The sequence below is a fragment of the Stylophora pistillata genome, chromosome 12 (genome assembly GCF_964205215.1).
Source record: "Stylophora pistillata chromosome 12, jaStyPist1.2, whole genome shotgun sequence".
Classification (NCBI taxonomy): domain Eukaryota; kingdom Metazoa; phylum Cnidaria; class Anthozoa; order Scleractinia; family Pocilloporidae; genus Stylophora; species Stylophora pistillata.
Genome location: NC_142530.1, coordinates 6,787 through 32,804, shown reverse-complemented (window position 1 = coordinate 32,804; position 26,018 = coordinate 6,787). Strand labels below are relative to the sequence as shown.

At 43.6% G+C, this 26,018-nt stretch overlaps 1 long non-coding RNA gene across 3 annotated transcripts; it reads right to left on the bottom strand.

The window, feature by feature from the left end:
* Window positions 1-4,892: 4,892 nt before the first annotated feature.
* LOC148718307 (uncharacterized) lies at window positions 4,893-17,204 on the bottom strand. 3 transcript variants are annotated; one of them, XR_015994062.1, is made up of 5 exons: window positions 17,055-17,200; window positions 8,963-9,040; window positions 7,126-7,937; window positions 6,259-6,326; window positions 4,893-5,578 (listed from the first exon to the last, which is right to left on the bottom strand). It is a non-coding gene; the product is annotated as an uncharacterized LOC148718307 (long non-coding RNA). The 3 variants fall into 3 exon arrangements; XR_015994061.1 differs by having other exon boundaries at window positions 7,126-9,040; window positions 17,055-17,204; XR_015994063.1 differs by lacking the exon at window positions 17,055-17,200 and adding an exon at window positions 12,144-12,158 and having other exon boundaries at window positions 7,126-9,040.
* Window positions 17,205-26,018: the final 8,814 nt, after the last annotated feature.

Below are 26,018 nucleotides of genomic sequence, written 5' to 3'. Positions count from 1 at the left end.
AGCCGTTCTGCCATCTGATTGGTGCCAGAAAATCTTTGTGTTTTTCTGCCCTATCAGAGTAAGGTGTACTTTAGAAACCTTTCGTGTGTTTTAACACGGACATATATCCTGGTAGCTCAGTTGCTCGCTATGTTTGTTTGGACCGTGCGACGGAGATTTGCTTGAAGTGAAAAGTTTCCGTCTCAACAAACAATGTAAGAGAAATCGATCATATTGTCCGCGAAAATTTTTACCAGAAATTATACTGAATAGTATCACAGGTATCACTAGAGAACGTGTTTTCAAGTTTGCGAGGTTTGTATACAACACGATGGTTGCAGTCATTGATATGTCGCTTTAAACGTTAGACGAGATTTAAGCTTAAATCTTTCTAGATTTTTTACATAATTTGCTATGACTGAAACTTTGCCAATCCCGTGAAGTTATTTCGTCGCACGGGCCACGCAGGTATGTCGAGCAACTGGTACTAGCGTATCTTTCCGTGCGTGCCAAAATCTAATCCAATCTACGCTTGAAAAAAAAGAAAAGCTAAGCGTGGAAACTGTTGTTTATTAGATGTGGGTAGATGACCCTGTACTACTAAGCTAACATTTGCAATAAAGCAAACCCGCCCTTTCCATCCAATATTTCTTGGTCTTTGGTTTTGTTTTTCCCATTGAAAGCAGCATCGGATCGATTCCCAATGATCAAAGGTATTTAACTTGGTCTTCAACAATCGACAGAAGAGGTGAAATGACAATGACCAAGGGACTAGAAGAGAATCCGTGGTCTTCCCAGCTCAAGAATTTCAACACTGTAGGCAGCAGTTGAAAGATTAAACTCTTTCCAAACCACTTCGGTAACTGCCCGAAAACATCTCTCCTCACGATGTTCTCGTTAATAATTTTTTGTGAAGGTGTAGTCTGATCGTCCGGGTGAGTGTAGTCCTGAGAAGGACTGTTGTCGGTGGTAGTGACTGACGTTTCGACAACCTGTGCTGAAGTCATCATCAGAGTCAAGTGAATGATTGTTGATCATCCACTTGACAATCATTCACTCGACTCTGATGATGACTTCCGCACAGGTTGTCGAAACGTCAGTCACTACCACCGACAACAGTCCTTCGCAGGACTACACTCACCCGGACGATCAGACGACACCTTCACATGTTACCCCCGGGTTCAAACCATTTACTGCATTAATAATTTTTAGTTCAGATTTTAATTAGCTAACCGGAAACACAGCTAAGCTTTCTCTTAGCGCTTGCTGGAGGTCTTCTACGAACTTAACGTTCTCTGCAACCTTGGCCCTATTGTGTACGATTTTACTACAAAGCGAAGATTAGATTTTGGCGCGCACAGAAAACAGAAAGCTACGTAGGCGAAAGTGCCAGTTGCTCGACATACCTGCGTGGCCCGTGCGACGAAATAACTTCACGGGATTGGCAAAGTTTCAGTCATAGCAAATTACGCAAAAAATCTAGAAAGATTTAAGCTTAAATGTCGTTTAACGTTTAAAGCGACATATCAATGACTTCAACCATCGTGTTGTATAAAAACCTCGCAAACTTTAAAACACGTTCTCTCGTGATACCTGCGAAAGTATTCAGTATAATTTCCTGTAAAATTTTCACGGACAATCTGATCGATCTCTCTTACATTGTGTGCTGAGACTGAAACTTTTCACCTCAAGCAAATCACCGTTGCACGGTCCAAACAATCATAGCGAGCAACTGAGCGCATAGATGTCCGTGTTAAAACACACGAAAGGTTTCTAAAGTACACGTTACTCTGATTGGGCAGAAAAACACAAAGATATCCTGGCACCAATCAGATGGCAGAACGACTGCGACCGTTTGGAACTAGTTTTGTAAGACAATGTCCCCACGGGCTCTTCATGCCCCAACTTGAAATCGACTCAGCCCCTGGGTCTTTGAGAATGGGTTCGGGTGTAGACTTATACAAGATCTCTTACGCAAAGTGTTTCAACGGAGTGGGAATAGAGAAATCCCGAGATACGCTTTGTAAACAATTATTATCAGGTGTTGACTATCCTGCCAAGTTCTATCGCTATTGAGGGAACAATGCAACAACTTTAGGACTGCAATCCCCTTTTGTGATGCAGCAATATGGACGGTAAGATGATGTTATATTAAATAAGATGTAGATTGGATGTAAAATGCGAAACAATGGAGTTTGTGTTTGAATGTGAACACTTTCGAACAACTGACGGCATCGTCAAATCAGCTCATTTTATCCAACTTTAAAATTTGATAAAATCGCACTGAATCATTTCCCTAAAAAATCCTTTGGAGATCGAAAAAACTACACTTCGCCTTCCAAAATCCAGATTTTCAGTCGATTATTTTGTATAGCACATAGTAAAATAAGGTTAACGGGTTAGTTTTTACCTATTTTTAATCTTGTTAGAAGAAGGTCGGTTAAATTCAGTTAGATTGTGTAAATAAACCATCAAGAATTGCTTAAATTGCTATGTTTTGATGTTGTTTTCAAGATTTGGTAGTTGTTATCGGTCCAAGTGTTTTCAATTCGTGGCGCGACGCTCCGAGATTAGTCTGAAATTTTGAGCTTCAAAACCGGCATTTGGTCGAAATTCAGTTATTATCGATTTTCTCGAAAATATATCGCTATTCAGCCAAACGAAGTATGCAGTGCTTTATTTCACCATAAGGCCTAACTAACTTGAGAATATGAGCCGAATCTATTTTTTGTCTGTTGTCACCAAATGTTTGACCGTTGGTAAGATTCGTAAGTCGCTCTTACTACAACCGTCGGCGAATTATTTTTAGGGAGGTTTGGTGGATTTTCCAAATCATGACCCAAAACCGTCTTTGTCCTTTTTACTCTCGAAGTCTGTTGTACATGGTAGGTTGGCATGTGTCTTAACAATGGTTATGGTCTTAACTCAACCAACTACGTTTTTCGCTTATTTTTTTACCGTCTTTTGGAGGTAATTTTTATTATTGCCGTTTCGAGCTTCATGTGCTAACTAGAGGAAAAACTTAGGTAAAACTTATTTATCAATTGGCCCCCAAATCCCTCACTATTGTCAGTTTATTAATTGTTTGTCTATGTAGCTTTCGGTCTAACTAGTCCATTTACCTCCAAAAATTGCGTGGGCCTTGTCTCATCAGTAAAACTGGTGCCGTTTCTTTCCTTCACTTTCTTGTGTTATTAGAAACGAATGGCGCAATGAATTTCAAATCAGCTTAGTTACATTTCACTTTGCTGTATGTTTCATGTTCTTGAAGTTGTTGTTTCTTATATTCTCTTCCGTTTAAGGTAATGTGAAGTAACCCAATAACTGGTACTATAGACAGAATGGATGGCTGTGACATTTACTGTGGCTAGCTGTTATTGAAGAGTTTGTCATTATTCCCAGAAGCTTACTTCTTGTTGAAATTATTAGCGTTTTGTTCTCTGCACACAACTTGCCTAGACTAATATGCTATATAGGAGTTGCCTACTGTATTTGTGACGGTAAAATTAGCATTAAAGTTTTCAGAAGTTTTGTCCATATTTCAGTGAAAATGAATGTGAGTAGTAATCAGTTTTATTAAAAACTAGATCATTGGATAATGCAATTCAAGACTTTTTATTGGCTCAGCCGTTATGGTATATGAGCCAATATACCACAATATAATTTCTGTACATTGTTAAATCCGGTTTCCTCTCACAAAATAAAGTTGAGAAGATCCTTGGGGGCGTTTTTTGTAATAAAACAGTTATTCCACTCTCGCTTGTTGGATATGAGATGACTATAGCCAACTCGGCGCTACGCGCCTCGTTGGCTATCTATCATCTCATATCCAACGCGCGCTCGTAGAATAATTGTTAATTATTAATAACTGGATCATTGGATAATGCAATTCAAGACTTTTTATTGGCTTAGCCATTATGGTATATCAGCCAATATACCATAATCTACAAATATGGTAAGCGTACGCGTCAGCTTAAAATCAAAAGGGAGCTAAAAAATCCATTTTCTTCTTACAAAATAATATTTCTTGAGGGCATTTTTAATAAAAGAATTATTCCACTCGCGCTTGTTGGATATGAGATGATTATAGCCAACGAGGCGCGTATGTTTCTTTTCGAACATAATACATGAAGAAGACTTGACTACCACATTATACCGCTGACCAAGAAGGCGGAAATCAAATATGGTGCCTATAGTTGTCAGGTCGATCACCGGACAAATAACTGATGGAAAGTAAATCTGCTGGCTTAGCAAGCCAAAAAACGAAGGAATTATTATTTACTGTTCTAGTATTGTATGTTTTCATCTCCTGTAGTTGTAAGATACTGAAATGCTTCAAGAGTATTACTTCAAATTGTTTGTTGCTTTTTTAGTAATTTCTACGTCCGTGACCGAAAGAAAATAAAAGATGCTAAAATAAATTAAGAGATGTACTGTGGGACTCACTGCATGGGTTTTTGTTTCCCATGAAGTCAAATATACAACAGCTTTAATTTTTCTCTTCACATGACAGCAAAATAAACCCACAACATGCAACAAAATTGAGCCGCAGGAGGTGGGAGGTGGAAGGGAGAAATAACTGCTAGTATTAGTGCTCCATGTGTTTAAAAATTATAACCTCGCTCTCAGGTCTTATGAAAATCTGTTGGTAGGAAATAAACGGGGATTTCAACTCGCCTGGCAGAAAGAAAAGGGTGAAAAACAAGGTTATTCAAACTTCAAATTCTCCCCTCTCACCCCACCTTAATGGAGAGTTAATTTGCATGCGCACTTTGCTCCGATTTCCTGCCGGCTCAGTTGGAGGCGTCTGTCCAATTTCATGTCGTACAAAATAACAAAAAAAGGCCAAAAAAAAATTGAGTGAAAAATAAAATAGAAACAAAATGTATATTGACATGGCGATTGACCAGGGATTGATTCGCTCATGTTTATTTATGGAATACTAAGTCCCTTGCCCAAAAAAAGTTTTCAAGAAAGGACAAGGAATCAGAAAAGGCGTATAAAAGGCAGCAATTGGAAGAGAGATATCAGCTCTAAATGGAAAATTTCAAAGAATTTCCCCTTTTACATGTGAGCAAAAGTAAGTGTTTCTTTACATAAATCTTTTGAAGGTCACTAAATACTTACAGGTAGAAAAATGAAGCACAATTACAAAAAAGTATAATTACCTCAATGGGTCTTTTACTCAAGAAATATAAGGCCACTGATAACCAAATTTCACAGTGGTCACCACCAGAAAAAAAGCAACGGTATATAAATGCATATTCTATGGAAAGCTGGCAGACAACTGCCCAGGGTAAAAAATCTCAGCACCAAATAGAATGCAAATGCTGTCTCTTAACAACACCAGCAGAGAGTAGACTCTTCAAAAACAGCACAGGTTGTGTGGCAAGCAGAAGGGAGGCATTCACAGATGTAAAAAGTCAAGCCAAAGAGCTTTCAGGAAAAAAAATCTTCAAACCAACACAAAAAGAAGGGAAAAACGTAGGGTCAGTGATATATAAGGAATTTGACTCTGAATGTAAGGAGCAACTGGGAAAGTCCTTTAGGGAAGTCATGTCCATGGTTTCCGAGGCTGGGTTGACAAAGAAAGTTTCACCTGTTAAGGCAAAAAAAAAAAAAATACGTAAAGAAGAGAGAAAATTAAAAAAAAAAAGTATAGAAAATTCCTGAAAAAAAATTAGGTTAACCTTCACCTGGCTCAACGAACATATTTTGCAACCAGGAAAAGGCAAAGAATGGTACAATGTTCTGAAACCATTGATGAAGCAGAAGGAGGGTAAAAAATTCCCCAAAGCGGAACACCTGAAGTCATACAGCCTGAAAAATTACACAACAACCTAAACTGCAACCCCAAATCCAGATATTGTGCCAACAGGTATGAAAACCACCCGGCAAAAATACAAGTTCTTGTCATGAAGGCCACTAAGCAACTACAGTCTGATACAAAAGTATGGGATGCAACCTTCTTAATGCAGAATAACTGGCTTCCCAATGCTAATGACTATGAGTTATCAGATGAGGTAACCAGTACTTTTGACAAGAAAAAAGTTGCTCTGAAATTGCTACAATCCTGGACGATGATTACAGTACATTTGTAAAGTATTTTGATCAAGCATTCTTACCTAATCTTATTACCTTAAATGATTTAGTCAGGTCATTTAAAAAAGGTAATAAGTCACTTGAGAGTGATTGTTGTCCATCATTTTTACCACCGAAAGCTTCAGTTTGAGAGCGAATTTGTTACTGGTAATTAACACTTATTTACTAATTGCTCACCTTCATCATAAGCGAGTCAAAGATTATGTTTGGCTGCAGAATAGCTGTGCTGTTGAGCTATCTTGTCCCTATGGATTTAAAAAAATACACAGTGAATATGAGATTAGAAAAGAAGTCTCAGGCAACAGTTTACATTACTTGGCTTAAAATTCTACCATAACTTAGATGGCTTTAATTTCACAAGTTGGACAACATAGCCTGACGAATGTGGAAGTTGAATAAGAATTTAAGTAAAAATCATAGTTAAGAAAAGGTAATGGTCAGATTCCTATTTGCCATGTTCATGTATGATTGAGAATGTCTGTGTTATTCGTCACAGGCTGGCAAATCAGTCATTGTTAACTAAGGTTAAAGACGACATCCCAATTTAGTTTGTCACCTCTCTTGGGATCGATTCAATCTAAAACATTGATATGTATACTTTAAATTTCGCTACACATGTATAAGAACACAACTGTTGACGCATAGCTTTTTGCTCTCTCTCATTTACATGCCGTGTAGATTGAGTAATGAACTCGCTTTGTTGAAGCTCATATAAATACATTTACCCACAAAATTGTACTATAAATCTTCGTTAAATTTCTAACTCGGGATTGAGCCGAGGCATTTAAATTTGGTAAACAACAAAATTTACGCTACGGGTAAGTTTTCACACCGCGGTTTATCAGTTTCCACCTCATCGTACACTGACGAGAATGGAAAATTTCCGAAACATACCAAAGCATTTGTAATCTGTAATTTAGTAAAGGAAAAAATGCGATTTCCTTAAATGAAACGTTCGTTATTTGGATTTACGCCTCAGGGCATTATGGAAGCTACGGCAAATTAGAGCTAATTCGCCGAATGAAACACAAAAATACCACTCACCTCAGCTGTAGACCTCACATCTGCACTAAAACAACGTCTTCTAAAAAAATTTCGGTAGATACAACCATGTTCGCCTTCTTAATGTGTAAAGGCTCTGATCTAAACTTTGAACGCGCCGTGCGGTAACGGCAGCCATTTTTTTAAGTTTTGAAACTCTGCTGGGGGTCTCAAACCAAGATAAAACCCAGGCCTCAAACTACTTGAGTTCAGGCTAATTTCTCTAAAACCTAATAGGAGTAAATCATACATTTTCATAAAGAGGTCAACAAAACTCTCCTCATTATTTTAATCTGACTTCATTCAGTCTTGTTCCCAGGGGATACAAGCCTTGGGAAACAATTTCTTTTTGTCCTCTCTGATACTATCAGCTGTTAAAAAAAAAAACAAGAAAAACACTGTTGCCTTGAATTACTGTAAAATATTGTAGAAGTCTGAGCTTTCACCACTCAAAGGCATCATCCGGGACGGATAAGATAAAATATTTCACGAGGGCCGAATAAAAGGGAGAGAAGTGTCACTATATCAATGAGCTAGTGTCACTGTGATTGATCAGCTGTACAGGTTCTCATAAAATTTTTAAGATACCTCTTATTTAATAAGTTGAAAAGTAAGGTTGTGAAGGGTGTATCTGATGTTTTTGGGTAGCAAGGATAGACGAAGTTGAATATAATTTTTATCTGGATAATAATTGATTTATTTAACTATTATTACAACAGGAGGCTCAGGATGTTATTTGATTTTATTCACCTTTAGGAAACAGGCTGGTTTTTCTTTTTTAGTTCACACCTCTCCAGTTATGGTAGAATTCTCATCTGTTGAGGTTTAGGGGTAGTTTGAGGAAAATAAAATGATCAGATTTCAATAAAATTTTTCAAGTCATAAGGCACATGTGATGATATTTTGAAGACTGACGATTGAAAATAACCTTCTTTCCTCTGCTAAAAATCCCCCCAGGTTATGACGACCAAAGCCCTAGTGATAACATTATCTTACTTTTCTCAATGCGACAGTTACATTTTGTGTTTCAGTGTCGTTCACGCCGGCTGTGATTCGTGAGAAAAACTTTTCAACCAAAACCCAGATTTCTGTGAAATTTAATGTTTTGCTGAAATTGCAAATACATTGCACTGCAAGTTGAAGCTCTCAAACACTTAAAGGAAAGTGAGTACTACAAATGTACTCGATTTGTTGAGATAGCAGTGACACAACTCAATTACTTTCCAATACGTCTGTGCTCGACAGGCCTCCTGTATCATTAACAAAAAGTATCATCTACATCGATCGCACCACTAATTATTAGAGAGTACTGGAATTGAACTGGATTGTACACCCTTTTGCTTTTGGAAAATCAATCGAGTGCGAGTTCCTTTCGCCCATGCACCGCACAACGATATTGAAGACTACGACGCTTGAATGAAAGTTATAGAGGGAAAAATTGATAAGAAAAGCTATCTGAAGAGGTCGTGACCCTATTGTTTTCCGACAAATTTTCCTCCTTCACTTCAATCGCGGGAAACCCAATCCGGCGCGTAGTGAAGCGTTAAGCCTTGGTGAAACGGCGCATGATAGTCGATGATAGTTGATGACAGTCGATGATAGTTGAAGCGCGCGCTTCTGTTTGACCACCAACTATCATGCACTATCATCGACTATCACCAATTAGTATATACTAAAACAGTGGATAGCGTTGAAGGCGCGCTATGATTGGCAGGTCAAACTCCGAATATCCTTTGCTATTTACCTCCGAGCAACTCAGAGGTAAATAGTGTAGCTAGCTAGTATCCGCTAGCTAGATATATATATATATCACTGTCATTAGTTCCTCTTGTGTCCTTACAAAATACTTGTCTTGGCTCCACACTATCTTTCAAGCTTTGCAACCACCTCACTTCATCCCAAAATACTCCACTGTGTTCTGTGTAAAAAGGAAAAACAAAATACAGAAAAAAAGTCAACATAAAATCAATGTAGAAATCAATCGGAATTAACACTCCTTCATCGTAACACTAAAGAGCAATCCGGCCCGACAAGAATCATCGCCAACAATCAATTCTATACAACAAATTCTGGTATTGCCGCTAGCTTCATCAATATTTTGATTTTGTAAGCCCTACACTTGCCAGCTCCCTAGGGAATTATGTTGGCAACCCCCTTACATACAGAAAATCTTCTCCTCCCAGTAGTTTTGTCATTTAATTAACTCCCATAAGTGACCAAGACAGAATTTCTCCTTACAATATCTATTCAATATCTAGCAGAGAAGTACTGAAAATAGCTAAAAACATCAGTTAGGGGATTTTAGGTTGATCCAATAAAAAATTCTCCAAACCAACTTCATAAGAACTCTATGGCAGACTGTAAGGAGAATCAAGGTAAGGAGACCTCGCTAGTGAAGTTGTAGATAAATGAACAATTAAGATAAAGGCAAAGAACGAAAAATTGCACCATCTCAATCATGAGGTCAGTTAATTCATACAGAACAGGACGATTCCTTGTAAAAATACACTGGCCCAATCAAAAAAAGAAAACATAAATATACATTTATAAGCCCTACACTTCCCTGCTCACTAGGGAATTATGTTTGCAACCTCCTTAAATACAGAAAATCTTCTGCACCCTGGAGTTTTGTCGTTTAACTCCCGTAAGTGACCAAGACAGAATTTATCCCTACAATATCTATTTTCAATATCTAGCAGAGAAGTACTGACAATAGCTAAAAACAGTAATCAGGGGATTTTAGGTTGATCCAATACAGAATTCTCCAAACCGACATCATAAGAACCCCATGGCAGACAGTAAAGGAGATTCAATTTAAGGAGATCTCGCTAGTGAAGTTGTAGATAAACAAACAATTAAGATAAATGCAAAGAACGAAAAATCGTAACATCTCAATAATTAGGTCAGTTCATACAGAATAGGATGATTCCTTTTAAAAATACACTGCTTCAATCAAAAAAAGAAAAAAAGATATACATTGATAAGCCCTACACTTGCCAGCTCCCTAGGGAATTATGTTTGCAACCCCCTTAAATACAGAAAATCTCCTCCTTCCTGGAGTTTTGCTCTAACTGAGATGACTCAAGGACAGGTTTGTAATCTCTTCTCTAAATGAGATGACAGCAGAACTCCACTGCATATTCCAAATGAATTGATGAGGATTGCTTCTGAGAATCTCTCAAAAACCTTCATGGCATAAATTTCTATGGAGTCCACCAAGACTAGCACAGTACCAGATATTTTCAAACTATCTCCAGTGACTTCAATCTGTTTATAGACATGGCATATCATCACTGCGCCAGGAGAGAACCTGCCCATATTACAGTTCTATCACCCTTTAGTAGAGTTCTTATTGATCGATTGATTGATTGATGGACTTATTTACTCAACTTTAATCGTACAGATCTTCATCCTTTATCATCCTTTATTGTGACCAAGACAGAATTTCTCCCTCCGATATCTAATATTCAACATGTATCAGAGAAGTAGCGAGAATAACTAGGAAAACATAAGTCAGGGGATTTTAGGTTGGTCCAGTAGAAAATTCTCCAAGCCGACATCATAAGAACTCTATGGTAGACAGTAAAGGAGATTGAATATTCCATTTTACAGTTGTGTGCTTGGTTACCAAGCCTTTGAACGGGAGTGAGGCTAGGGATGACCTTGTTATGATACAAACCTTGCTGCCTTTCAAATGTAAATCACTTTGTTATCATGCTAGCTCGATAGAGGTCTCTATCACAACAAGCCTCACTCTGAATCAAAGGCTTAGCAACTAAGAACACAACTGTAAAATGGCCTATTTAAGAAGATCTCGCTGGTGAATTTGTGGATAATATAAATGAACAATGAAGGTAAATGAGTAGAAAGAATTAAAATCACAACATCTCAATAATTAGGTCAGTTCATACAAAATAGGATAATTCCCGTAAGTACTAAAAGAAGGGAATGACCTAAAACCACCTGCAAAAATCTAAAACCACCTACAACCACCCACAACCACCACCTACAACCATCTAAAACCACCTACAACCACCACCTACAACTATCTAAAACCACCTACAACCACCCACAACCACCAACTACAACCATCTAAAACCACCTAACACCACCTTCAGAATACTATTGTGTGACAATTTGTGACAATTTAAAAGCACACAGGAAATGTTGCTGTATGTCTAACATGTCATGAGCAAGTTACTAAAACAAGGAATGACCTACAATGAGCTACCATGGAAACAAGGACTGACCTAAAATGATCGACAACGATTTACAATATGACCTACAATGAGCTACAATGGCCTACAGGGAGCTATTATGAGTGTTACAAAAAATTGTGGTGTGGCTTGTGTGACTTTCTAGGCCCATGATGGTGAGATGGTCTCTTTGTTTTGCTCTCTAAAAATTTCAACGAGTTAAAGCAGGCCAAATATGTCTCATAGTCTCGCGGTGCTGTGATACATGACCTTATTAATGGTTTTGATATGAAAATATCAATGAGTAAAAGGTGCTGACAGGCCAAATACGACTCATAGCCTCATGTTAGTGAAAAATTATGGCAGGCTTGTTATATAAGACCCTCAAAGACATCTTAACTCTCACCTAAACTACATATATGTTACATATATGTGACATTTATGTATCTGTAACATATATATGTGAAATTACTTGACATGTGTGTGACATATATGTATAGATTTAGGAGCAATTGTACGTATATTTAACATAGATGTAATATCTAACAAGGTAAATGAACACATATGTAACACCCCTTGCCAAAAAAGATGGCCTTGAAGTATACTTTAAGTATACTAGAAGTAATGGTTATACTGCAATCATACTTCAATAATACTTCAATAGTGCTGCACTTACTAAAGTACATCTGCAGTACCCTTTCTTAAGTACACTTTAAGTATACTGCTCAAGAGAAAATCATGTTATTTATTGTTGATGTTGGGTTCATTGGTGTACTTTCAGTAAACTTCTCATGTACTAAAATCCCCAGTAATTCTTCAACATACCTAGAAATTCCTTAGATTTCCTTGGAATTTCCTGCAAATTTGAGATTCGCAATATTTCAGGGAAGGCATTGATGCTCTGAATTGGAATTCCTAAGAATTTCAAGTCCTGTTGGCTATGAATGTGGAATTTTTCTTGGGATAATTAAAAAGTTTCTGATGTTACACAAGTAAAATACAGGAGCTTCTAGTCATGTGTTTGATAGTTAATGATGCAAAAAATGACAGACACATTTCGTGATTAATAGCTGCCTAAAATCATGATATTAGCTTTGGAAATTGTCTAACTGCTATAAATCCTTCTTCATTTACAGCATTTGTTCAATAAAAGTTGAAAGAGGAGAACAGTGTCACAATTTTAAAGTCCATAAAACAGTACGGGACAAATGTACCAAAAGCAAGAGAGGCATTTCCAAAACAGCGAGACAATAAGATGAACTTTATTACTTGTAACTGTACCCTTACCAAAATTAAGTATATTTTTAGTATACTAATTCTGTAATGAAAGTGTACTGCAAATAAGATACACAAAGTATACTTTCAGTAGACTTTAAGTATGGTTTACAGTGCTACTAAAAGTAAACTTGTAGTACACTTGGTCCGACCTTAAAGTGGAACACCCAAAAGTATACTTGAAGTATACTTGAAAGGTACTTAAAATTTTGCAGTGCACTTCAAGTATAGTTCATGAGTAGAAGCAATAGTGGCAAACTGAGTGGTACTTAAAGTAAACTTTAAGTTATGATACTTAGAATGTATTCAAGATAATTATTATAAATGAATGGCATGCATACATGCAGCCAGTCAAATTAATATGCAATAAGAAGCATGCACCCTCTAGTTCATATGGCATGTGTTCAGCTTTATTATATACTTGGTCAAGTCAGATAGGCATTGAAACGTATAAGTATGAAATTCATTTCGTTAATGAATTTGGTACAACTGTCCATGACAATTAAATAAGCAAAATTTGTAAAAGACCGCTTCAAAATTGTCTTTTAATGTAAAAACAAATATATTTTACAATGAAATCCATCATTTGATTATTTTATAAAGTTATTACAATAAATTCCATGCAAATTAGAAGTGACTCTCATAATGTTGGGATACTTAACCAAAATGAGTTATTGTTTCAAAAGAAAGAATATCCATAAAATGGAGTTCATCATTCAATCATGTACAACAGAAAACAGATTTCATACAAATCAGCAGTATCTTACCATGTCTCTAGCTGGGATTAAAGCCCACAAAAAAAGTGGTTGTCATAAAATGTAACAAATTTATCATAAAAAATGGACTTCACTATTTCATAATTATAAAAGTAAGCAACTTGTGCAAATCATAACAGCAAATATTTTATCTAGTGAGCATCCAATCATATCATATTAATTCATGTTAATAAATGTAATCAACAAAATTGTCTACTTTCCTAGCCGGTTTCCAACCATTTGCCCTTGTGGTTAGTGAACAAATTGAATTTCCAGGAATTCCTGGGAATTCTTAGGAATTTCAACTGAGAGCACCAATGACTTCCCTGAAATACATTGAATTTAAAAACTTGCTGGAAATTCCAAGGAATTTCAAGGAATGTTTAAGAATGACTGGGAATTTTAGGAATACTTGAATGCAACTTATATCAAATAAATACATGGCTTGCATTATCTCTCAACTATAAATTCAAGTAGTCAATGAAATTTATTTACATGCTTAATTAACTGAGCTTTACATGTTGATTATTTGCTGTTGTCTATTAACTGCAATATGTAGTAATAGGATGAACTTTCTTTTTCTATTCTTAAAAACTTCATAAAAATTATCCTCAATTACAGCTGTTAATTAAAAATAGTCCTACTGAATCAGTAAATTTTGTTTGACACAGTCTGTTGATTCTTTATCATGAAATGCAATAAGTTGGGTCATGTTTATTGCAAGAAATACTATCAGTGAAAAGATAGTCTTGAAAAGAATCAATTGATTTGGGATGATGATAGAAATATCATTTTATCCTTTCCTCCTTGAGTCAGGCTTTGACTTAATTAAATGCAGTTGTAACTTCTTTGGATAAAACTCTTGCGTATTAAAATTAAAATGTAAGGTGTGAAGCAGCATCTTCATGCGATATGTTGTTTGTTTTTGTTGATTCTGCAAGTTGAAATTGAGAGATTTCTTCTAAAGTTGGACTGAACACTCTTGGGAGTGAAAGGCTTAATTACATTAAAAGAATTGATTTTTGAAAATGAAATTCTTGTTGAAACTGTAGTAATTAATTGCATTGAAGTTATCCCAAACTGCAGACTTAAGCAGTTGTTTTTCTTTTTTCTGGTGGCCTCGCAGCTTGCCAAACGCAAGAAAAATAATCCTGAAATCTTTAGTCTATGGATAGATTTATTTCATTGTAAAGCATAAGCTTAAGAAACTGTGTCATGCAAGTGACCGATTCACTTCACAGGTTTGATCACATATCAAATATTACAATTTGTACCCACCACTAACTTTGAGAATGGTAAATGGCCGCTCAAGCCTTGTACTGGCCAGTCAATAACTGTTGTCTCTTCTTTTAACTTCATGGTGCCAACAACTTGCTTTCCATTTACAACACTACTTAAATTTCTACTGTATTTAGATCATTTTTGAAATACATGACTGTAATCACAGTTTCTTTAATTAACCTCAATTGACATGAATTTTTAATGATTCTGTCGTTGTTGTACTATAATCGTTTTAGCAAATTTTTTCCATTGAGAACTGTTATAATTATAAATAGAAAAACTTAAAACTGAAAAGAAAATGAGAAGGTCGCTCTGTGCGGGAGCAAGCACAACCTATCTCACAATAGCTAGCTCCCATTAATACTTTTTGTCACATATGTCAAATGTATGTCACATATATGTGGCATATATTTTATATTTATTTGTGTAAAATTGATATGTTGACATATATGCCACATAACTGGACATAGGTTCTAAATTGCTACATTTGAGACGTGTGTCATATATGTGACACATATGTCAGATAAATTATGTTACATGTATGTGACATATATTTTACATATATCTGCTACATATGTATGTGACAGATATGTTACATGTATGTGACATATGTGAGATACATATGTAGCAGATATATGTAAAAGATATACATGTGGTTTTGGTAAGGGCCATTAGAAAGGAACCCCTATACTTTTCTATTTTCAAAATAACCAGCTGTTTTAGGACAGAAAAAAGCCATAGGTAGTTCAAGTGGAAGTAAGACTCTTATAAAATGTAGCTGCTTGACTCCTCATGCAGGTTTTGTAAGTTTTGCTTTTTGAAATGAAAGCATTGAAAGCAGGCCTTATACCTCAGTATTATCATCAATGGCAAAAGTGAGGAAAAACTGAGTAAAATTTTCAGGTGGGTTTGGAAGCATTTAGAGACATTAAAAAATACTTGACTTAAATATTGTAACCTCTGCAGAGAGTGAAGATTGACTTTTTCTGATGTTTGTTACATGAATGTTTATTCCCTCTACTAATGGAATTAATTAAAGTGCCTATAAAATTTCCAGTAGACCAACCATGAGTATAAATTAAAACATGCATTTGGGGTCTTTTAGCCCTTTAACTCCCAAGAATTGATGATAATTAATTGTGACCTCCAATTGCTCCACATTTCCTGGTAAAAAAATTGGGGAGAATTGAGTTTTAGACCAAGATAACTTCTACCTAATAAGTTTGAGTATTGTAGTGCGTGTAGCTTAGTGCCAACCAATTTTCAATTGTGTAGGAAAATGAAAATGAAATTTCATTTTAGTTTTTCGTTGCGCTTTAAAAAAAAGAAGTTGGACTTCAATGTTTTCGTATGGACTTTGGAAAAGGTGTTGCACGTGAAGTCAAGTGGCTATCTTGAAAACAGGGAATGGGGAATCTTTAAAAGCGGGACTCTCAAGTAGCGAGAAACTTTAAAACGAGAAATATTTAGAGGCGTAAAATGAACCCGCCGAAATGAATGAGCGGTCTGGTGAAGCTGCTCTTTTATTCAATTTTACGCAAGGGAAGCATGAAAATTAACGACTGTTGACACAGGTAAAACTACGTTGCAATTAAAAGGGCAGTCAGCAGATACCTTGAATGCTGAAAATGGTGAAATAGTTAAAATTATTTAGGCATGAGAATCTTTATTTTCATCAAGATATTTGGTTGCTACAATTCTGTTTATAAGAAAGCGTAGTGAAGGGCTTAATTTGTCGTTGTTTGTTCAAGGATGAAATAAAGAACTTTTTGTGACCAAAATGTCGCTCTTGTTCATTGACAGTCATAGGAAACGGTACTATGAAGCACCGACTTTAATAAGGACGTGTGGGAAGGCTTTACAAACGGGGATTAGGCGAAAATAAAGGGCAAAGGCAAAATGGGATTAGGCGGAAAATAAAACTTGATGAAAGGTAACAGGTACGTGAAGAAACAGAAACATTTCGCGCTCTAAGAAATAGGTAGAAAGCTGAATATTGTGATCCAAAAATACTAACTGTAGGCATAGTTGGTCCCTTCTACTAACTATGCTTTAGCACGCTTAAAATTTGGAAACTTTATACTCGTTGAAGTTTGCAAAAAGTTTTGAAACATTCGTTGGCTGTTTTATGGTATGATATGAAATTTTCACTTGAACAGGACAAGGACTTTGACTTGAGTTGAAGAATGAAGAAGCATAATATTTTCTAGAAAATTGTAGTTGTTTGGAAAAAAAAGTCGCTTGCAAGTTTAAAGATTCCTAGGTGCTGTAGAAGATTAGAGATTTTTGAAGAATTATAAATGTTATAAATACGCTGTACCCGAGTGAAGAGCGCGCATTATCTAAATGGCGTTGGTTTATGGCCAACCATACGGAGTAAAGTTGAAGCCTAAGCAAGGTTGTTATAAGTGAGCAAATTACTTACAGAAATCCTGCGATTGGAGATGAATTGCAGCTAGTTCTTTGCGCAAGAATAGCGGTCCGGGCCTGTGAATAAACATTTAGATGGCAATATACAGTAGCGTGCGGATGGTTGCTGCGAATAAATGTACGTAACGACCCGTATGTAGGTGATGACGCGAGAAGGCATTGTGACGTTGCATTCGAGCGGCAAAGTGTAGTGAAGTGAAGTTTTAGTAATGGCGGGCGGGTTGAAAGGAATAAAGAGTGGAGTTATGTTGTTTTGGTTGATTTAGGGCCGCCTGGTGACGGAAGGGCATCATGAAGCCTGGAAGTCCGTAAGCCTTGTGTATCATTCAAAGAATGGAGTGATAGGAGACGGGGGCCAGGTGGAAAGTGTAAAAGCAACTCTCTATGTTAAATGCGCAAATAAATAAGCATGGCGCGTGGAGTTTTAGAGCTTGTAGAGTGGGGGTTTTAGGTGTGGTGTTAAACAGAAGGGTTGCTTTTAGACTTAGATAGATTTTGATATATGCTAAAAGCCCTACGGGTGCTCGCGAATGAAATTTCGGATATGCAAATGACAATAGGCAGGGCGGCGTGGCATGCCTGCAAAATCCGAGAAAACGCGCGCTGGTGGCATGTTCAGAGCCCTGGCAAAGATGGGATACGTGGGCAGGGAGGCTGAAACTCACTGAGCTTGTAGTCCAGCGGGATGGGTATTACGGCGCACAAAGCGCGCGTCTCAAACAATAGGCACGGCCGCGTGGCATGCCCGCAAAATCCGAGAAAACGCGCGCTGGTGGCATGTTGAGAGCCCTGGCAAAGACGGGATACGTGGGCAGGGAGGCTGAAACTCACTGAGCTTGTAGTCCAGCGGGATGGGTATTACGGCGCACAAAGCGCGCGTCTCAAACAATAGGCACGGCTGCGTGGCATGCCCGCAAAATCCGAGAAAACGCGCGCTGGTGGCATGTTGAGAGCCCTGGCAAAGATGGGATACGTGGGCAGGGAGGCTGAAACTCACTGAGCTTGTAGTCCAGCGGCATGGGTATTACGGCGCACAAAGCGCGTGTCTCAAACAATAGGCACGGCCGCGTGGCATGCCCGCAAAATCCGAGAAAACGCGCGCTGGTGGCATGTTGAGAGCCCTGGCAAAGACGGGATACGTGGGCAGGGAGGCTGAAACTCACTGAGCTTGTAGTCCAGCGGGATGGGTATTACGGCGCACAAAGCGCGCGTCTCAAACAATAGGCAGGGCGGCGTGGCATGCCTGCAAAATCCGAGAAAACGCGCGCTGGTGGCATGTTCAGACCCCTGGCAAAGATCGGATACGTGGGCAGGGAAGCTGAAACTCACTGAGCTTGTAGTCCAGCGGGATGGGTATTACGGCGCACAAAGCGCGCGTCTCAAACAATAGGCAGGGCGGCGTGGCATGCCTGCAAAATCCGAGAAAACGCGCGCTGGTGGCATGTTCAGAGCCCTGGCAAAGATGGGATACGTGGGCAGGGAGGCTGAAACTCACTGAGCTTGTAGTCCAGCGGGATGGGTATTACGGCGCACAAAGCGCGCGTCTCAAACAATAGGCACGGCCGCGTGGCATGCCCGCAAAATCCGAGAAAACGCGCGCTGGTGGCATGTTGAGAGCCCTGGCAAAGACGGGATACGTGGGCAGGGAGGCTGAAACTCACTGAGCTTGTAGTCCAGCGGGATGGGTATTACGGCGCACAAAGCGCGCGTCTCAAACAATAGGCACGGCTGCGTGGCATGCCCGCAAAATCCGAGAAAACGCGCGCTGGTGGCATGTTGAGAGCCCTGGCAAAGATGGGATACGTGGGCAGGGAGGCTGAAACTCACTGAGCTTGTAGTCCAGCGGCATGGGTATTACGGCGCACAAAGCGCGTGTCTCAAACAATAGGCACGGCCGCGTGGCATGCCCGCAAAATCCGAGAAAACGCGCGCTGGTGGCATGTTGAGAGCCCTGGCAAAGACGGGATACGTGGGCAGGGAGGCTGAAACTCACTGAGCTTGTAGTCCAGCGGGATGGGTATTACGGCGCACAAAGCGCGCGTCTCAAACAATAGGCAGGGCGGCGTGGCATGCCTGCAAAATCCGAGAAAACGCGCGCTGGTGGCATGTTCAGACCCCTGGCAAAGATCGGATACGTGGGCAGGGAAGCTGAAACTCACTGAGCTTGTAGTCCAGCGGGATGGGTATTACGGCGCACAAAGCGCGCGTCTCAAACAATAGGCAGGGCGGCGTGGCATGCCTGCAAAATCCGAGAAAACGCGCGCTGGTGGCATGTTCAGAGCCCTGGCAAAGATGGGATACGTGGGCAGGGAGGCTGAAACTCACTGAGCTTGTAGTCCAGCGGGATGGGTATTACGGCGCACAAAGCGCGCGTCTCAAACAATAGGCACGGCCGCGTGGCATGCCCGCAAAATCCGAGAAAACGCGCGCTGGTGGCATGTTGAGAGCCCTGGCAAAGACGGGATACGTGGGCAGGGAGGCTGAAACTCACTGAGCTTGTAGTCCAGCGGGATGGGTATTACGGCGCACAAAGCGCGCGTCTCAAACAATAGGCACGGCTGCGTGGCATGCCCGCAAAATCCGAGAAAACGCGCGCTGGTGGCATGTTGAGAGCCCTGGCAAAGATGGGATACGTGGGCAGGGAGGCTGAAACTCACTGAGCTTGTAGTCCAGCGGCATGGGTATTACGGCGCACAAAGCGCGTGTCTCAAACAATAGGCACGGCCGCGTGGCATGCCCGCAAAATCCGAGAAAACGCGCGCTGGTGGCATGTTGAGAGCCCTGGCAAAGACGGGATACGTGGGCAGGGAGGCTGAAACTCACTGAGCTTGTAGTCCAGCGGGATGGGTATTACGGCGCACAAAGCGCGCGTCTCAAACAATAGGCAGGGCGGCGTGGCATGCCTGCAAAATCCGAGAAAACGCGCGCTGGTGGCATGTTCAGACCCCTGGCAAAGATCGGATACGTGGGCAGGGAAGCTGAAACTCACTGAGCTTGTAGTCCAGCGGGATGGGTATTACGGCGCACAAAGCGCGCGTCTCAAACAATAGGCAGGGCGGCGTGGCATGCCTGCAAAATCCGAGAAAACGCGCGCTGGTGGCATGTTCAGAGCCCTGGCAAAGATGGGATACGTGGGCAGGGAGGCTGAAACTCACTGAGCTTGTAGTCCAGCGGGATGGGTATTACGGCGCACAAAGCGCGCGTCTCAAACAATAGGCACGGCCGCGTGGCATGCCCGCAAAATCCGAGAAAACGCGCGCTGGTGGCATGTTGAGAGCCCTGGCAAAGACGGGATACGTGGGCAGGGAGGCTGAAACTCACTGAGCTTGTAGTCCAGCGGGATGGGTATTACGGCGCACAAAGCGCGCGTCTCAAACAATAGGCACGGCTGCGTGGCATGCCCGCAAAATCCGAGAAAACGCGCGCTGGTGGCATGTTGAGAGCCCTGGCAAAGATGGGATACGTGGGCAGGGAGGCTGAAACTCACTGAGCTTGTAGTCCAGCGGCATGGGTATTACGGCGCACAAAGCGCGTGTCTCAAACAATAGGCACGGCCGCGTGGCATGCCCGCAAAATCCGAGAAAACGCGCGCTGGTGGCATGTTGAGAGCCCTGGCAAAGACGGGATACGTGGGCAGGGAGGCTGAAACTCACTGAGCTTGTAGTCCAGCGGGATGGGTATTACGGCGCACAAAGCGCGCGTCTCAAACAATAGGCAGGGCGGCGTGGCATGCCTGCAAAATCCGAGAAAACGCGCGCTGGTGGCATGTTCAGACCCCTGGCAAAGATCGGATACGTGGGCAGGGAAGCTGAAACTCACTGAGCTTGTAGTCCAGCGGGATGGGTATTACGGCGCACAAAGCGCGCGTCTCAAACAATAGGCAGGGCGGCGTGGCATGCCTGCAAAATCCGAGAAAACGCGCGCTGGTGGCATGTTCAGAGCCCTGGCAAAGATGGGATACGTGGGCAGGGAGGCTGAAACTCACTGAGCTTGTAGTCCAGCGGGATGGGTATTACGGCGCACAAAGCGCGCGTCTCAAACAATAGGCACGGCCGCGTGGCATGCCCGCAAAATCCGAGAAAACGCGCGCTGGTGGCATGTTGAGAGCCCTGGCAAAGACGGGATACGTGGGCAGGGAGGCTGAAACTCACTGAGCTTGTAGTCCAGCGGGATGGGTATTACGGCGCACAAAGCGCGCGTCTCAAACAATAGGCACGGCTGCGTGGCATGCCCGCAAAATCCGAGAAAACGCGCGCTGGTGGCATGTTGAGAGCCCTGGCAAAGATGGGATACGTGGGCAGGGAGGCTGAAACTCACTGAGCTTGTAGTCCAGCGGCATGGGTATTACGGCGCACAAAGCGCGTGTCTCAAACAATAGGCACGGCCGCGTGGCATGCCCGCAAAATCCGAGAAAACGCGCGCTGGTGGCATGTTGAGAGCCCTGGCAAAGACGGGATACGTGGGCAGGGAGGCTGAAACTCACTGAGCTTGTAGTCCAGCGGGATGGGTATTACGGCGCACAAAGCGCGCGTCTCAAACAATAGGCAGGGCGGCGTGGCATGCCTGCAAAATCCGAGAAAACGCGCGCTGGTGGCATGTTCAGACCCCTGGCAAAGATCGGATACGTGGGCAGGGAAGCTGAAACTCACTGAGCTTGTAGTCCAGCGGGATGGGTATTACGGCGCACAAAGCGCGCGTCTCAAACAATAGGCAGGGCGGCGTGGCATGCCTGCAAAATCCGAGAAAACGCGCGCTGGTGGCATGTTCAGAGCCCTGGCAAAGATGGGATACGTGGGCAGGGAGGCTGAAACTCACTGAGCTTGTAGTCCAGCGGGATGGGTATTACGGCGCACAAAGCGCGCGTCTCAAACAATAGGCACGGCCGCGTGGCATGCCCGCAAAATCCGAGAAAACGCGCGCTGGTGGCATGTTGAGAGCCCTGGCAAAGACGGGATACGTGGGCAGGGAGGCTGAAACTCACTGAGCTTGTAGTCCAGCGGGATGGGTATTACGGCGCACAAAGCGCGCGTCTCAAACAATAGGCACGGCTGCGTGGCATGCCCGCAAAATCCGAGAAAACGCGCGCTGGTGGCATGTTGAGAGCCCTGGCAAAGATGGGATACGTGGGCAGGGAGGCTGAAACTCACTGAGCTTGTAGTCCAGCGGCATGGGTATTACGGCGCACAAAGCGCGTGTCTCAAACAATAGGCACGGCCGCGTGGCATGCCCGCAAAATCCGAGAAAACGCGCGCTGGTGGCATGTTGAGAGCCCTGGCAAAGACGGGATACGTGGGCAGGGAGGCTGAAACTCACTGAGCTTGTAGTCCAGCGGGATGGGTATTACGGCGCACAAAGCGCGCGTCTCAAACAATAGGCAGGGCGGCGTGGCATGCCTGCAAAATCCGAGAAAACGCGCGCTGGTGGCATGTTCAGACCCCTGGCAAAGATCGGATACGTGGGCAGGGAAGCTGAAACTCACTGAGCTTGTAGTCCAGCGGGATGGGTATTACGGCGCACAAAGCGCGCGTCTCAAACAATAGGCAGGGCGGCGTGGCATGCCTGCAAAATCCGAGAAAACGCGCGCTGGTGGCATGTTCAGAGCCCTGGCAAAGATGGGATACGTGGGCAGGGAGGCTGAAACTCACTGAGCTTGTAGTCCAGCGGGATGGGTATTACGGCGCACAAAGCGCGCGTCTCAAACAATAGGCACGGCCGCGTGGCATGCCCGCAAAATCCGAGAAAACGCGCGCTGGTGGCATGTTGAGAGCCCTGGCAAAGACGGGATACGTGGGCAGGGAGGCTGAAACTCACTGAGCTTGTAGTCCAGCGGGATGGGTATTACGGCGCACAAAGCGCGCGTCTCAAACAATAGGCACGGCTGCGTGGCATGCCCGCAAAATCCGAGAAAACGCGCGCTGGTGGCATGTTGAGAGCCCTGGCAAAGATGGGATACGTGGGCAGGGAGGCTGAAACTCACTGAGCTTGTAGTCCAGCGGCATGGGTATTACGGCGCACAAAGCGCGTGTCTCAAACAATAGGCACGGCCGCGTGGCATGCCCGCAAAATCCGAGAAAACGCGCGCTGGTGGCATGTTGAGAGCCCTGGCAAAGACGGGATACGTGGGCAGGGAGGCTGAAACTCACTGAGCTTGTAGTCCAGCGGGATGGGTATTACGGCGCACAAAGCGCGCGTCTCAAACAATAGGCAGGGCGGCGTGGCATGCCTGCAAAATCCGAGAAAACGCGCGCTGGTGGCATGTTCAGACCCCTGGCAAAGATCGGATACGTGGGCAGGGAAGCTGAAACTCACTGAGCTTGTAGTCCAGCGGGATGGGTATTACGGCGCACAAAGCGCGCGTCTCAAACAATAGGCAGGGCGGCGTGGCATGCCTGCAAAATCCGAGAAAACGCGCGCTGGTGGCATGTTCAGAGCCCTGGCAAAGATGGGATACGTGGGCAGGGAGGCTGAAACTCACTGAGCTTGTAGTCCAGCGGGATGGGTATTACGGCGCACAAAGCGCGCGTCTCAAACAATAGGCACGGCCGCGTGGCATGCCCGCAAAATCCGAGAAAACGCGCGCTGGTGGCATGTTGAGAGCCCTGGCAAAGACGGGATACGTGGGCAGGGAGGCTGAAACTCACTGAGCTTGTAGTCCAGCGGGATGGGTATTACGGCGCACAAAGCGCGCGTCTCAAACAATAGGCACGGCTGCGTGGCATGCCCGCAAAATCCGAGAAAACGCGCGCTGGTGGCATGTTGAGAGCCCTGGCAAAGATGGGATACGTGGGCAGGGAGGCTGAAACTCACTGAGCTTGTAGTCCAGCGGCATGGGTATTACGGCGCACAAAGCGCGTGTCTCAAACAATAGGCACGGCCGCGTGGCATGCCCGCAAAATCCGAGAAAACGCGCGCTGGTGGCATGTTGAGAGCCCTGGCAAAGACGGGATACGTGGGCAGGGAGGCTGAAACTCACTGAGCTTGTAGTCCAGCGGGATGGGTATTACGGCGCACAAAGCGCGCGTCTCAAACAATAGGCAGGGCGGCGTGGCATGCCTGCAAAATCCGAGAAAACGCGCGCTGGTGGCATGTTCAGACCCCTGGCAAAGATCGGATACGTGGGCAGGGAAGCTGAAACTCACTGAGCTTGTAGTCCAGCGGGATGGGTATTACGGCGCACAAAGCGCGCGTCTCAAACAATAGGCAGGGCGGCGTGGCATGCCTGCAAAATCCGAGAAAACGCGCGCTGGTGGCATGTTCAGAGCCCTGGCAAAGATGGGATACGTGGGCAGGGAGGCTGAAACTCACTGAGCTTGTAGTCCAGCGGGATGGGTATTACGGCGCACAAAGCGCGCGTCTCAAACAATAGGCACGGCCGCGTGGCATGCCCGCAAAATCCGAGAAAACGCGCGCTGGTGGCATGTTGAGAGCCCTGGCAAAGACGGGATACGTGGGCAGGGAGGCTGAAACTCACTGAGCTTGTAGTCCAGCGGGATGGGTATTACGGCGCACAAAGCGCGCGTCTCAAACAATAGGCACGGCTGCGTGGCATGCCCGCAAAATCCGAGAAAACGCGCGCTGGTGGCATGTTGAGAGCCCTGGCAAAGATGGGATACGTGGGCAGGGAGGCTGAAACTCACTGAGCTTGTAGTCCAGCGGCATGGGTATTACGGCGCACAAAGCGCGTGTCTCAAACAATAGGCACGGCCGCGTGGCATGCCCGCAAAATCCGAGAAAACGCGCGCTGGTGGCATGTTGAGAGCCCTGGCAAAGACGGGATACGTGGGCAGGGAGGCTGAAACTCACTGAGCTTGTAGTCCAGCGGGATGGGTATTACGGCGCACAAAGCGCGCGTCTCAAACAATAGGCAGGGCGGCGTGGCATGCCTGCAAAATCCGAGAAAACGCGCGCTGGTGGCATGTTCAGACCCCTGGCAAAGATCGGATACGTGGGCAGGGAAGCTGAAACTCACTGAGCTTGTAGTCCAGCGGGATGGGTATTACGGCGCACAAAGCGCGCGTCTCAAACAATAGGCAGGGCGGCGTGGCATGCCTGCAAAATCCGAGAAAACGCGCGCTGGTGGCATGTTCAGAGCCCTGGCAAAGATGGGATACGTGGGCAGGGAGGCTGAAACTCACTGAGCTTGTAGTCCAGCGGGATGGGTATTACGGCGCACAAAGCGCGCGTCTCAAACAATAGGCACGGCCGCGTGGCATGCCCGCAAAATCCGAGAAAACGCGCGCTGGTGGCATGTTGAGAGCCCTGGCAAAGACGGGATACGTGGGCAGGGAGGCTGAAACTCACTGAGCTTGTAGTCCAGCGGGATGGGTATTACGGCGCACAAAGCGCGCGTCTCAAACAATAGGCACGGCTGCGTGGCATGCCCGCAAAATCCGAGAAAACGCGCGCTGGTGGCATGTTGAGAGCCCTGGCAAAGATGGGATACGTGGGCAGGGAGGCTGAAACTCACTGAGCTTGTAGTCCAGCGGCATGGGTATTACGGCGCACAAAGCGCGTGTCTCAAACAATAGGCACGGCCGCGTGGCATGCCCGCAAAATCCGAGAAAACGCGCGCTGGTGGCATGTTGAGAGCCCTGGCAAAGACGGGATACGTGGGCAGGGAGGCTGAAACTCACTGAGCTTGTAGTCCAGCGGGATGGGTATTACGGCGCACAAAGCGCGCGTCTCAAACAATAGGCAGGGCGGCGTGGCATGCCTGCAAAATCCGAGAAAACGCGCGCTGGTGGCATGTTCAGACCCCTGGCAAAGATCGGATACGTGGGCAGGGAAGCTGAAACTCACTGAGCTTGTAGTCCAGCGGGATGGGTATTACGGCGCACAAAGCGCGCGTCTCAAACAATAGGCAGGGCGGCGTGGCATGCCTGCAAAATCCGAGAAAACGCGCGCTGGTGGCATGTTCAGAGCCCTGGCAAAGATGGGATACGTGGGCAGGGAGGCTGAA